This window comes from Cicer arietinum, chromosome 3 (assembly GCF_000331145.2).
Source record: "Cicer arietinum cultivar CDC Frontier isolate Library 1 chromosome 3, Cicar.CDCFrontier_v2.0, whole genome shotgun sequence".
Lineage (NCBI taxonomy): Eukaryota > Viridiplantae > Streptophyta > Magnoliopsida > Fabales > Fabaceae > Cicer > Cicer arietinum.
In genome coordinates, this window is record NC_021162.2 from 6,347,986 (window position 1) to 6,348,387 (window position 402).

Sequence of the window (402 nt, forward strand, 5' to 3'; positions counted from 1 at the left end):
TGTTTCAGAAAGTTTTTGAAGAACCATGTTCTCTTATCTGTATTTTTGGAAGCATAAAAATAATTATGGAGAATAGTTTTATCAACTTCAAATGCCTTTTCTATGACGTTTAATTCATTAACAACATTTTCAGTTATAGCAGAAAAAGACGGCGAAGTAGGTGGAGAAGTGTTTTGTTGCTTCTTAGTGTGTTGAGGTGCTGTGTAAATTTGGTGAGGTATATTTGTGGAATAGTCTACATTTTGAAAGGAAGCATTTGGTATGCTGGAACATGAAAAACGTGGTTTTGTAAAGTTTTCTAATTTTTGAGGCAATTGTGTGATTGGAGGTGGTCTGGAGGAACTAGCATCAGAGTACCTGGCACTAGAAGTTCTTGAAAAACTTAGTTTTACCCTACCATCA